Below are 14894 nucleotides of genomic sequence, written 5' to 3' on the forward strand. Positions count from 1 at the left end.
AATGTACCTGTACGACCCATAGTTTCGTGATAAATGCGAAAGAAAAGTATGACGTCATATACGATGTAAAGAGAAAAAAACTTTAATGGAAACATGAACAACGATATTTGCATAGGCTTACATAGGGAGATATTCAAAATGTCCACCGCACATGCATGCACACGCCGTGGAATGTTGGTAAGCCGTCGAAGGAAACATTTTTAAAAGGCTTCATCTGGTAGCTATCGATAATCTTCGTGTGGTGATAACATATTTCGTTCGGGAATATTACGACATGTATTTTATCTTCTGTCAATATAATTGAAATGATAGGGAGTATCCCCGTTGCTATCTGTCACGTCGTCCTCTCGATGCCAAAGTCATCCGCAGGTTGGACAAGAGAGTGAAAAATCCTGGAACAGTCCACCGGACTTATAGTCTCCATGATGTTGGTGGAAGAATGCATGGCGAGCTTTCGCAAGCACAGGAAGATGTAATACTGTGACGGGTGGAAAACATTCCTGGGTTGAGCAAAGGCGCACTAGCCAGGGAGCTGAATGCGAGCAATGATACTGTGCATAGGCTTTTACGATCAGAGGGGCTGTACTCATTTCGCTGCACAACCGCTTAAAGTCTGCACCAGATGACTTTCAGCTACACACTGACTTTTGTGAATGTCTATTGCAGTAACATGAAGACGATAATACTTTCTTGCATTATCTCGTGGACGGATGAAATGTGCTTGGATGGGATTTTCAACAGAAATAAGAGCCATATGGGCTCAGAATCCGCCCGCCGAGACAACAGGTCAGCTGCTCTGTAAATGTACGGGCAGGCGTACTAGGCAGTAGCATGATCGGACCATATCTGCTGCCTGAACGGCTCGCAAGGCATTCATACTTGATATTTCTCTCTGATGTATTAACTGATTTCCTAGATGACAGGCACTTAACGGCAATACATGACCTACGGTTCAAGCATGGTGGAGCTCCAGCGTATTTCAGCTCTCCTGAACGTAAATAGCTGGATATGGGATACCTTCGCCACTCGGTTGGATGTTGGGGTCTGGTTTTATGGCCGCCGCAATCGCCAGATCTGACATCTTTGAATTTATTCCTATGTGGCCATCTGAAGGAATTGATCTGTCGAGAACTAGTTACTGCAGAAAGGGTCTTAGTTGCTCGTCTTCATGCTGGGTGTACTTTGGTTTACACCTCGCTGCTTCAACATGTGTAATCAGCTATTCCGCGGCGCGTGCATGCATGTCTCGATATGCGAGGTGGACAATTTGAATATCTTCCTTTGTAAAAACAGGCAATTTTCTTGCACTGGATATGACATCATACTTTTTTTCGCATTTATCTCGAAAATTATGGGTCATATAGATACAGTTTTTTTGGATAGTTTTAATGTATTCCGAGCGAGGAAACGAGGAAACTGGCTGTACAGAGTTTGAACGGTTTTGACGGGACACCTTGAATACTTCTTTTGAAAATGTTCGTTATTTTTTAAAAGTTCTGCCAAAGTAGCAACGCTATGTCTCCTTAAATCTGTAAATAATTCCTTCTGACTGTAATTTAATTCATAGTCGACTATAATTTTTTGACTATGTGGTTTAATCCATCAGACCCTGGCGATACTAAAATTATGTTCTGTTTCCTCTGTTCTGTTATTGTTATTATCGCACTGAATTATTTTAAAGCATCTGAACAACAGAAAACTCTACTTCCCCTTTAAACTAATTTTATTATTACTTTTTAATACATAAAGATGTTATGTCGCCATCTATGCAACAAGGAAATGTCTATCTTTCAGCATAACATATATCTTCAAAAAATGTGTCGTTATAACTAGGAGAGAATGGTTTAGTTTGTATATAAATTTCCCATATAAATAAATCTAGTAATTCAAGGCTATTTGAGTCATATATTTCGAGTGAAAAGTTTTGCCATCAATTTTGAAAACATTCTTTTTCGTATAGTGAAACTGTGAGAAAACTTTTAATACAACATGGTATCCGCATTTTCAATTAGATGTAAACTAATAAATAAAATTATTTTCTTTCTTCTAATTTATTTGGACTTTTTTTTTCAGGTCTTCTTATCGTCAACGATGTTTTCGCCATGCTATGAAAAATCGCTGCCAGGTTAATGCTAAATTCAATTAAAAAATATGAATGTAGTTAGTCTTTCATATTCTAACTGCGTTTTCTGTTTATTTCAAAGAATATTTAGATGTAATGCATAAGACTGCATAAAAAATGAACTAAAAATCCTGCCAAATATATTTTCTTTTCTTTTGGAAAAATTTAAGTCTTTGAAAATCCTGGAGTATGCTTAGTAAATGCACAGCCTGCGTAGCAAACTGATTTCAAGCTTCAAAATTTCAGAAAATTTGTAATGTTTTACAGCTTTTATGTAACAAATGCATCAAAGTAGTGAACTGAGGTTCGCTATTTTTACGATAAATATTTTATTGCCAGTGGTTTGACACCGAAAGTATGACAAAGAAACTTCATAATTCAGTGGAATAAATTAGTTTCTTATCTAACACCAAATTAGATTCTGTTCTGTTTCTCAGTCATTATACTATTACTCTTGCAAATGGCGTTTTATTACGCTTGAATATTATGAATTTTTTTCTACGGTATGTTTCCACAAACCTAAAATAGTAAAAAGAAGAACGTTAAATTTTCCAACCCTCTTTTTTCCCTCCTGTGGCAGTTTTAATATATATAAACGCTGCAGACGGAAATATTCTTCTTTTCATCGTTATGACGTCAAAATATGAATAGCTGAGAAACGTTCATTGTTCTTAACTTTAAGATTTTCCTTTTGGTATCTTTGAGAGAATACCTTTTGAAGAAGCCCACATTAAATGCATTATAGGTTAACATATTCATGAAAAATTTGTGCAGTATATTTCCCTTTGTAATCTATAGATAAATAAATTATACCAGAACAAAAAAACGTATTTGGTAAATACTAGTCATAAGTATAATTATTGCATGTATTTTCCCTTTATTTGCTATTGTGATAAACTCTGATAGCTATACTGCACAATTTGCAAACATTGCTTGGATTATAAGGAAGGGGGAAAACCGAGAGTTACAGCTATTTTATGGGTACAACTACAAATAATGTTTGATTTAAAGTTATAAAAATCTCTTAAGAGAGTAATTTGCGAAATTTAACCAATTATTGAAACGTTTTTCCTTGATTAAAACAATATTTACTGTCTATTCAGTTTTAGTATCTAATATTCTAATGATTTTATAATTTATAAATTATCTTCTTTTACCAAAAATTTCCTTATTTCATCAGCAGATTAAGTATTCGATCAAACTTTTAGTGATAGGAACTGCTATTATCAGGTTCAGTGTTTCTCCTTACTTGCTTTGGGAACATTCAAGAACCTGACTCGGAACAGGGAGCTTACTAAAGCTATGTTCAATAAATGTGGGAAGTAGACAAGATACACAGGAAGGGTATACGAAACCCTTTATTTTTCACTCTTTACAATGATTTCCGGACTTCGGAATACAGAGACCAACCACTTGTGGTCTGAACGTAAGAATATAAAAATATTAACTAAACTCTAACTTAACTTTGGAATAATAAACAAGGGCCTCCGAGAAGATTGGCCGTATATTAACAGGGAGCCGTATGTAGTACAGAGAACTGTTAACACTACAATACGTTTAAAATTATCAAGAGGATTAAACCTCTGGCCTGGAAGGCAACCAGCAACCGAGTAAAAACTGCTAAGGCAAGCGGCCTGCTTCTACTAACTCCTTCCTCTCTCTTGCTTGGCAAAAAGCCACAACTTAAGTACTTGGCGTTCGCCAACAAATTTGCATAAATAAGTTAAAGCTTTTAATTCCGGCCGGAAGTAGAAAATAAGAAGTGATAGTAAAGATTTAAAATAAAATAAACGTTAGTAAAACTTAAGATCCTTACACTATTATTATTCGAATGAAACTTTGTAGACATTTTGATGTGAAACACCAAGCAGTTGGAATTTTCTTTATACATAAAACTGACTGCGTTGTCTTTTGATATCAGACTGCAAGGGTGGTCAGTATGTTTGTTAAGACAATAAACGTTTTGCATAGGATACTAGTCTCAAGATACCAGCAAATCCGTGAAATTTAATACGTTTAAATGTCCTTGCTAATTAGCAAAATAGGAGCGTGGAGATGAAGTGTCAGTAAATTATATTAATAACAAAGACGCTCTTATTCTGTTATAATAAAGTGTGCGTTGACCGCAGCGATGAAACAGAAGTTGATTCACGTTTGACTAAAAATTACTTCATGATTGATCTGTTGTATCTGTCAAATAATATCATTTCTTAAAAAGATTCGCCACGAATAATTTCTTAAATACATTTTGTAAATATTAAATTCAATTTTATTGACGTTTCAAGAATAATTAGTTACTTATAAGAAGAACACATAGCGTGCTTGTTATATATCATACTGAAGTCTGCCTGGAGCTGTGTCTGCAGAATTGTTACAGTACGCACAACAATTTATAGAGAGTAAAAGAGGGTAAGAGATTCAAGAGAAAAGTTTCCTGTTTGAGCAAACCATATCAGTCATCAAAATTACATTTGTTTCAGATATTTTTGTCATACATTCCTTAGTATCCATAAAAGTACTCCGAATCACCTGATGATTTTAAGTAAAATTCTAGAAATATTAAGTTATTAGGAATTTTCCATTTCTCGCTTTGAAATCGTTGAGTTTGTTAATCAAAAATTCGTTAAAATTTTACAAAATTTGAAATAGATAGCAAAGCAAATTCCGAATTCAAAATTCGGGATTCCAAGTGCCCATGTTCGGTTGGAAGACTACGTTATTCAAAATTTGATGGCTCTAGGTACCCTTGTTTTTTCATGCATTTTATGCAGATTATTCATTATTTAGTTCCTTTAAATATAATACATTGCGATAATATTTGGTGGTAACAGTTTGAAAAGTGAATCGACGCAAAATGCCATTTTGAAATTAATAGCTCTTCTGGGCTAACAAACTTTGGGCTAATAACCTGTCAGACGTAAGTTGAAAAAAAACTGAATAAGTTTTATTCAAATATTGAAAATTTAAAATCCACGTTCTTTTTCCTTGCTAAAGAAAAATTATTCTTTCTCTTGCGAGTTTTCCTTCGGCTGTTGCTCTGTAACTCAAATTAAAAATGCGAAACGTTTGCTTGAAATTACCGAACAGCAGGAGCACCCTTCTCAAAGCTTATATTGTTCAATATGTGAATTATGTTTGAATAAAGATGATTATCTTCAAAATCACGACTGAGCATTTATCGAGAGAGACAAAGCACTAAGTATTCAGCTTCATCTTTCTATGTCAGCTTCTTGTATCGTTCCATATATGTATATATTATTAATGCTTAATTCTTTACTTAACAATTTACTGCTAATATAGAAGCCCTAAAGAGGGCGTTTATGTATGTGATGTTACTGACTTGTTTCTTGGAGGCTGATTGATGCATTGTGGAGCATCGTATATATGCATTACGTGTTTATTAAGATATTAATAAAAGAGGTCCCGATGTTTTAAATTGTTATGCTGTCTTAATTGTTATAGACATCGGTAACAAAGCTTCCATGTACTTCTTTATGTATCGAAGAAAAAGCAAGGGACAGCAAGCTAAAACGAAGTGAGATGGAGCTCGTGATGCTAGTATCGGTTGACTATTAATGATAAGAATTGAAACATTACGGGAAAGAAAAGAGCGCGAAATAGAAAATCGTGTCATCGCATCAATTATTCTCTGCATGACCATGTATGAAGTATTTTTGAGAGAATTTGCAGTATAGAGCTCTGATACATGTCTCATTTACGTTATTGCAAAGATTTTGGTATTTTTCTTCGAAAATATCGTACGTGATGCATCTCGGATTTTGCACTTTTACAATTTTCTCTGTAAGTGAAAGTTATGGTACCCATGTCGAAAGCTCTTACCCATCATTTCTTGCTAAGGAAAATTTGAAATTGAGAAAGGAAAGGACAACTCAACTAGATGAAAAAAAGGCGGTACTTTTTCGGGTAATTCTCGTCCGAATGGATGCAACCAAAATTATTATGGCAAATATCATCACAACTATTGTCACATATTGGCACAGTTATCACACATTAGCACAGCCATCACACACTGGGACAGTCATCACGCATTGTCCCAAGAGTTCTTGTATTAGGTAGTGAAAGTATTAAATGAGCTGTTTCAACAACTTAACACTGTTGGCACTGAAGGACAATCTGTAGTATCTAAAGTTGTACCAAGCTATGCAAAACCCCAAAAAGAATGAATTTTCTGTTTTTTCGTCAGTCTTTACGCTCGCAATCAAATAATTATATGTTTTTAGTATTAGTATGCAGTTCTTTCTTTTCTCAGCCAATATTTGCATTTATCTCGTGCATTTTACTGTTGCAATAATAACTGATAGGTTTCAAATAATAATAACCCTACAACTTAATAATTATGTGTTTATTTAATTTGTTTTAAATTTTATATATATAGATTCTGGTTTTCCTACATGTGATGCATTTTAGTTTTAGAATATTTGTAGGTCTTTTGTGTGCTCAAAACCTGCAGTGTTCATATTTCAGAAGGGTAAATGTGTATAAATTTATTATCAAGTGACAAACTTTCACTGTGCATGTTATTTTGTTTACAAGTAACAACGCTTCAGTGTTATCAATAATCAAATTACAGCCATATGACTTATTACGCATTTGAACTTAATAGTGTAACAGCATATTTCATAAAATAGTCGTTGAAGGGTGCAACTAGCTGTCAAATCATCGGACGGGTGTTTAGTAATATTTTTGTTCTAATAGTATTTTTCCATCTTCGAACGATTTTGGTAGCCATACCAGTGCGGATGCACATATCTTGAGGATATAGAAATTGTAATATTTTGAATTATTTAAATTATTGTTGCTAATTGTTTATGTAATTACGTGTGTTGTAAATATGCATTATATATTAATCAAGATTTTAATTAAAGGAGTCTGGATTTTCCGGAAAGGAGTCTGGATTTTCCGGAAAGGAGTCCGGATACCCTTATGAATTTCCAATTTTAGTTTTCTGGATAAATTCTTGCAATTGTTTATATCTGTTTTCTTTTAGATTCTTCGGCAAAGTCTCTAGCACAGTCACGCCTCTTTTTAATATCTGTCAAATAGTCATTTCAAAAAGGCTTAAACCTTTTAGCTTTACTTATATTGTCTGTCTGTTTTGCAGTGTCCATTACTGCATTACAGAAAGCTTTATTCATAGCATCCACTGAAGCCGTATCATGATTAACTAGAGTAAATTTACCTTGAAGGATGTCCTGGAAATCCCTCCACTTTGCCACTCTGAAATTCCATGAGGGCTTGAAAATTTTAAGATTGCAGAAATTTCTACAATTTCTTGTACTAATAGTACTTAATACTAACCGGTGCCCAAAACCTGAGTCCTCTAAAACCTGTCTATTAACATCCCGTTCTAAAACTGATGAAACAATAAATCGGTCGGGATTTGTAACAGTGCCTTTATTATGCATATAAAAGTGCACTTCAGTTGTTTTATAAGCAAGCTGTAGCTAATGTGTGCAAATAAAATTCCCGAGTTCGCTCCCAGCTTACTTTTTTACCGGGCTATACACAGAGAAGATCTTAAAGTGATTTTCATTCTTCTATATTTCAGTTTTAACTATCTTCATTATATCCTCTCGGCTACCCATCTTTTTAACAGTAGGAAATTTTCCAGTAATGATATCTCATATTCCTACATTATTCCACTGACTATTTGCCTTATTTTTTTTTTCAAAACATACATGGAGTAGTTCTTAAACTTACATATTTCTTCCAAGAAATACATGGAGAAGTTCTTAAATTTACATTATTCTGTATAATTTGTTTCGTGAATATTGGCCTCCACTATTGACAAAACATCATTTCCAAGCTCATTGACTCTATTTTCCAATTCAATTTTCTTTTCTGACTAAGGCCGACTGCATTCCGATGGAGAATATGCAAAAACTTGCTCTCTAGAGATCCGTGCCCTGCAGCTGTAGTGGATTTAGCGTTATCCAGGGTGCAGAACGAGGAGGCCCACTATACCACACCCCTGAGTTTATATATACCTTATATGTGTCCTAAAAGGTAGAAAATTTGAAGAGATAGCTTTCAATTTTGATAATCAATATCGATAATTATAATGTTTAGAATTATAGCGTAACTATGATGTAGTATTTAAGAGTGTTAAGTATAGAATTTACGTTTGAAGTTGTTAAGTAAATTATGAAGCATTAAAACCAATGAGTTTCTAGTAGAAATGTGATCCTAACAGGTATTCGAGTCTAAAACAATTAAATAGGAGAATACTAACACTATTTTATTAAAATATTGGCATGTCACATAAAATAAAGGTTCAGTTACAGATTTTGTGGAATGTAATTATTTACTTATTTGACGTCCTTTTTGTTTTGCTTTGTTATGTATTATTTATTCAATTCTCACAATTTGTCTTGAATAATGTAAATATGAAAAACATTTAACACTTTTAACATACATGCAAAATTTAATGTTCCGATAACCGTAAAAAAGAAAATATCTGATAACTTTACCGCCAAAATAAATTCTTATTTTAAAGTAAAAACAAAAAACTTGGACTTCGAGAGTATTGTGTTAAAAAACATACAGGAAGTTGCAGTTCCGAAAAATTAGCAAACTAATCTATCAAATGAGGTTTGTCATTGCAGATACATACACCAAAAATACTTTTTCGAAAAGTGTGCAAGAATTTTGAGACTCTGTTCACAGATTTGTTTCATTTCTTATTTTATAAATTTCGCCGAGATTGGAAGTTTTTCACAGAGTCAACGCTGTGTTCGAGAAATAATGTTGTCTTCGCCCTTCAAGCAATATCGAGGTACAATCAAACTCAAATTTAATGATACCAGATTTTTAGGTACCACTTATTTAGCGACTGTTTTCATTTGCTGAGCCCGAAAACAATTTATTTTGATTTTACCTGGAAATTTCCGGCATTATTTCATATAGGACAAAATTATTTTATGTCTCATGTTTCATAAATTTTTATAATATTTTTATAATAATGTTCATTGCTATAATAACCGTGTTCATGATTCTTACGCACGTATCTAAAAAGAAAATTTTTAATATGTTCTGATAATTTAATAAAAATAAAAAATAAGCACTAAAAATATAGCATTATCATCTACTGATTTCAATATTAATAAGTTTTTCCTTCTCGTAATGAAAAGTTCTTTCTGTTCGAAATGCAAGAATATATCATTTTTAGTTCGGTCCATTTTAAGCATGCAAATTTCAGCGTTTAAAGTCACATTTGATACAGAGTATATTTTCCGTAATTAATATTTAACGATATAATTTGGTTTTGCTATTATGTAAAATACAGTTAATTTGCCTTATGTACAGGGTAATTTTTATTTCTTACTTTGTATAACCGAACTGTAAAAATGTTGCTATGTAAAAATAACTATCTACGATATAAGTAGCGTTCTGCCATGTTTAGCCTTCCAGAAGGACGATAAAATTTCATTAATTCGAGAGATACCGAAATAGACAAATAAATATGCAAATGAAATCTAAAGAATTTTGCACGCATATCCATATGCAGATACCTCTAAAAAGATTTTTTTTTCCATTGGCGGGCAACAACTATTATAGGCATTGGCCAATTTTAAGTCCCGAAGCAGTTATCACTTTTTTATGGAGGCGCCTAATAGGTGGGTCTCCGTTGCCTTCTGTGAAGGGAAAGATATTTTACGTCCGTATCTTCGCCAGAACTCGAACCTGGGCCCTTCGGTACGAATTCCCTGTCTGGGCGGGGGAAGGGAATATATATGTGTACTTAATTTGACGGTGGAGACCTTAAAAATTTATTTTATGCAATGAAACATTTTTAAGAAAGAAATCTTATATTAAAGTTTGTGTTCGTTTTGAATCTTTCACTTTTCGAGCTCCTTTACCAGTTTCTAGAAAGCGTTAAATATTCTATGACTATTTCATTCCTGAAACATTTTTTTTTTTTTTTTTTGGTAATCCCTAGTCTGGAAATAATGTCTGAAAATGCGATTCGTTTTTCCTTCTTCGTTTCAGAATTCCCTACTAACCGTATTCTCGCATGTAACTTCTAATCGTACTTTCTCTCTAATGTTTACCTCAAATTTAAAAAAAAAACAATCAGATAGAAAAACAAAAAGATAATCAGCAGATGTTCTGTCTGTTATCTACAATAATTTTTCGTTTGGAGGTATCAAAAAAGCTAAAATGTAACCACTATTTGCCCGATACTGAAACCAAATTTTTATTATTGGTCAAAAGGAAGAAGTTTCTGTGTTTAGCACTTTTATTCACTATTCACTGTCCGTATCATCAGAGCAGTTGTCTACACTACTAGTATCACTATCGCTGTACCAGTACCCAACAACAATGGATTTACATTCAGTCGTCAAATACGCGCTGATATACTGCAAGTGTTGCTGTGTTGCCACATGTTTATATGTACCTATTTCTGATCATTTGCGTGTATAAGCCACATCCCTGATTTTCGCCTGCGTTTTTTTTTTTTTTTTTTTTTTTTTTTTGAAAAAAAATTGCGGCTTACACACAAGAGAATTTCGTATTTTATTGCTATTGCATTGCACACCGAGGTCTATAAATTCACAACGTTAAGTATTTAATCGATATCCTTTGTATAATATTAGAACTTCTAGAACTGATAGATTTTGTTTCGGAAAGAGAAACGAGAGAAATCAACTAATCCCTCGCCTGGATTTGAATTCCGAATCCTCCGGTAAACAACAGGACGTACTACTACTTACACCATGAGAGCACGCAATAATGAAAGTGAAAATTCTTCATATTCTCCCCTATTTAAAGAGGTGAAAGAAAGGTGTTATAAGTGCAGAGCGACCTCCAACATTCTTTGTAGACGAGCAGATTGGAAATTATTGACATGAGTTGAATGCTGCATAACAATGAATGTGATATCTGAACAACATAGCCTTATTTGTATCTGGAAGGCCATCGGTCATTTAGAAGCATGACAAATGCAACCTGTCATAGCAAAAACCATTGGAGTGACTCTAAGTGTCATTTTTAAATTAAAGAATTGATTTATTGAAACTGAAAACGTTAAGCCAAGATTAGGAGAACATCATAGACATGCAACAACACATAATGGAGACGAGTATTTAGCAGTAACGGGCAGAAGAAACTGAAGTATGAAGACCATTCTTTTGCAACCGAAACTTCTGAGGTCAAATATCACCGGTAGTTCCACCCAAGCTGTCCGAAACCGCCTCCCTAATGTTGTTAACATGATCGCAGACGCATGATTTGGATTTCTGTATTAGAGGGTAATCGTTTTCGGAAAATATTGGACAAGAATATTTCAAATGAAAGCAAAATGAATGGAGCAATGTTCTGTCGTCAGACGAACCCCAGTTTAGTGCACACATTGACAGCAGATGGTTTATGATTTGGAAAGAATTTGTCGTATCGAAATGATCCCGTTATCTCTGTAATAACATGTTTGATTTGGATGAGCGCAGTAATACTCTAGTCTGATATCTCTGTTAATGTCCACTGTCAACCTGTAGATCATTAGAAATGGATCGCCGGCGGTTCAGCTATTTAGGGATGACTTCCTAATTTTCTGGTCCGTCACTTGCAAACAATTGCGAATTAATTAATTTTTATTGATGATAACAGCTGGCCACGTTGTGCTCCGCTACTTCCTCTTCAGCAAAGGAATCCTTCCAGATTTGTCAGAAGTTTCCCCAGGCACGAACCCAAGCGAAAATATTTGGAACATTCTAAGGAGAAGTATTGTTGGTCGCTTATAGTTGGCAGAAATAGTTCAGTAGCTGGAGACCGCTCTTCTACAGGAGAGGAAGGGACTACACCAGACCCTTCTTGATAATCTCACTGATTCGCATGCTTGAAAGATTCGCAACATTGTTTTCGGTCAGCAAAAAGAACACCCCTTATTAAAACAAATTCATTTTTATCAGAGAAATTGCACTTCTTTGTTCATTAATATGAATGTACAAGATGTGCATTTTTTGCTTTCAGGCAAAAAATTAGAATAAAATTTCATTATCCCATTGTTCCGCGCTTACATTTCTTGCTTTTTTTCTGTAATTTATAACACCTATGGATAATATATCAGCTAACAAAACAGCTTCCTACATATTTCAATATTCCTTTGCATAATGACACTGTGTACTTCATTTTAAATGATCGATTTATTCCCATATCAAGTAACTATATTTTTATTCACTGGAAAAAATTAATTTTTACATACCAGTATTTGATGAGATGATAATTTCTTTCCATAACTAAGCAGTGCTTATACGTAATTTAAAAGTGAGTAAAAATCGACTCCCCCTCTTCAGAAAGTTGTTTTTTATTTTTTATATTTATTTTTTTCAATTTATTGAACATTCATTAAATCAAGATATTTTGCATAACTTCAGTTGCGAAAACAATCAAATTGTTTGAATCAGTATTATATACTATTTCAATCATTTTAAAATTAAAAAAATCGCACAACTATCTAATGTAGTTTCTCCTCTAGTGAAATTAGTTATACCAATTTCAAAATCTTCATTGAAATGGTATTAATTTTAGTTTGGATGAACTTTAGCTTTATCTAATTCGAAAGTTTTAATTGCAGACGTATTTTCCATCTCCAGTTTCTAAATTTTTACTACACAAGACAATTTATAAATAAAAGAAATCAGAATACCGTAGAGGCATTCAGAGAAAAGAAAACTTTAATGGCATTTGAACTCAGAATCTGTTAATCAAATATTTAAATATTAATTATACATATAAGCAAAGCAGAATTGTCCTTAAAATTTGGTTTAGTTTCGTTTCCATTCGTAGGGAAATATTATTAAACTTAAAGACCATAAAAATCATAAACCTCGATAGAATCCTTGCTCCTCTAAAAATCTTAACGAATACAGATCTGTATTATTCATATAAAATACATAGTCAAATATTTAAAAGTTAATTGTAAGCATCAATAAAAGAGCATTATACATAAAAATGTTTTGGATTCAGTATTACTCATAAAAATGCTGTTAAATTAAAGCAGTACAAAAATCATGTTAATCAATTATTGCTGTGCAGTAGTTTTCTTGAAAAAAGCAACGTGTAATATTTCAGTTTCCTTGAGATATTGCTTAATTTCTTAGTTTTTGGCCTAAGGATTTTGCGAATTTTTAAAATTTCTACTTTGCAAAATTCTTGCTTTTTTTTTAATAAGAATGCGAGTGAAGAGAACTAGTTCAAAATAAAAAAATTCTTTAAAAAAAATCCGTGGCAAAATAAAAGTGCTGCTCAATACAGCGGAAAGTTGTACTGCGGCGAGCACGTTTTAACTTTCTCCTAACTCCAATTAATCATGTGAGTGAACACTGCGACCAGTTGCATGGAGCATTATTGTTTCGGTTTTATGATAGGCTATCCTTTGTTATTTCGTTTTCGAATAAGCAATTAGAGAAAATTTAGACTGTAGACTTAGTCAGCTTCTGCTGTTATGGGTCACTGGAGTTTTTCCTTTGTAATGTTATTTAGTTATTTAATTCTGAATTTTCGTAATTTCAGCTTTATGTGCGAGTAGATGAGTAGAGTTACGTTAATCACTGTTTTTATTTAGATTATTTCTTCTGCAGAGTTTTGTGTACTTATTTGATTTGGTCTAATGAACTATTTGGATAAGTAATTACTATCGTTACTCATTTATAAACTTACCTGGAAGTATAAAAGAATTAAAATATGATGACAAGTGATAAAAATTGAACTCTTTCTCAAGAAAACATTTTTGACCGACTTACAAAATGACAGAAGTTCTGAAACAGGAATTCATAGTCTAAGATCAAACCAATTCGACTTAAACGGAATGCAGATTTTTTGGTTACTGTAGACTACTACCAAAAATCGAACTCAAATAGCGAGTTTAAGTCTCACAGTGTTACAAATACATATTTTAAAACAAATGAATAGACAGCAATAGTAGAAAATAATTAAATTTTATTATAATGTGTATAATTTTTTGTAGTTTTTATCGTATGTAATTTTAATGATGTATAATTTCTTATCATTTTTATTCTTCCTTTCTTATATGTATTAGATTAGTATATTCTTTTTTATATGTATTAGCTGATACAAAGCAACAAGATTAGAATTTGCCTAATTTTCTATGTATTAAGTTCCTGAGAAATTTTCTGTTTTTCAGAAAGCAGTGAAACATTTTTCACCAGAACTTTCTCAAATTTTTTTTGGTAAGGTTATATAAAGCGAGAGTAAAAAGAAGCACTAGTTAAGCATGAACATTTATGTGACCTTTATTTGTGGCTGTCTGATTTATGGCTTTAAATTCAGTATCAGTGGTATTAATTCAGTTTGTCGTATTGACAGTTACATCGGAAAACCGTCCATCTAGAAAGTGCAATGCAAACTTCACCACTTCCGTGACGGCTGTTACGCTAGCTGTAATGATTTAATAGTACATATCCCAAAGAAGTTATTTTGTGACAAATGCTTCAAAGTATTGGACATTAAGAAAAAGATTAAAAATTGTGAAATGATGCTTCCAGGAAAAGCTTAAATGCTGCTAAAAGCATACTAGCGAAAGAGACAAAATGAACATTGTTCCGAAATACATTGTTGGCCATTAAAATTGCAGCACCATGAAGGAAAGCAAATACAAAAAAGATATTTATTGCAAGTAAACAGAATAACATGAAGACAAAATAATTAAATTTGTAAGCATTTTGGAGGTTTACAGGGGTGCGAAATTATTAGAAACAGCTGTCACACCTGGCAGCTAAAACGGCCCTTACCC

The sequence above is a fragment of the Stegodyphus dumicola genome, chromosome X1, assembly GCF_044657685.1.
Source record: "Stegodyphus dumicola isolate Sdum_Otavi_A_Nest chromosome X1, ASM4465768v1".
NCBI classification, from domain to species: Eukaryota; Metazoa; Arthropoda; class Arachnida; order Araneae; family Eresidae; genus Stegodyphus; species Stegodyphus dumicola.